Source organism: Helobdella robusta (assembly GCF_000326865.2).
Source record: "Helobdella robusta unplaced genomic scaffold HELROscaffold_14, whole genome shotgun sequence".
Taxonomy (NCBI): Eukaryota; Metazoa; Annelida; class Clitellata; order Rhynchobdellida; family Glossiphoniidae; genus Helobdella; species Helobdella robusta.
This window is the reverse complement of record NW_008703782.1, coordinates 3,713,017-3,713,425: the sequence shown is the minus strand read 5'-3', so window position 1 is coordinate 3,713,425 and position 409 is coordinate 3,713,017.

Genomic DNA, 409 nt, shown 5'->3' with positions numbered 1-409 from the left:
TTGTTATTGTTGTTGTTGTTGTTGTTGCTTGTTGATGTTGCTAATTGTACGTGATGTTATTGTTGCTATCATTTGAAATCGATTGTTAATGTCATTCAGTCATTCAAATTCTTGGTGTCATAAATGTTGCTAATATTGATGTTTTTGTTGCTGTAATTATTCTTTCGACGTACTCTTATTTGCAACATTCATCACAATTTATTGAACTACCTGACAAACATTTCGAATAATGAAATATTTTCCATATTAATATCCCTCTGCTTGCCTGCATGCACGTACCCAAGCACTGAGTAAATATTTTTGTTGGTTATTCCCACTTTCGTTATAATGAATTTGTATGAGTGTGTGTGTGTGTGTTATGTGTATGTGTGATGTGTATGTATGTGTGTGATGTGTATGTATGTGTGTG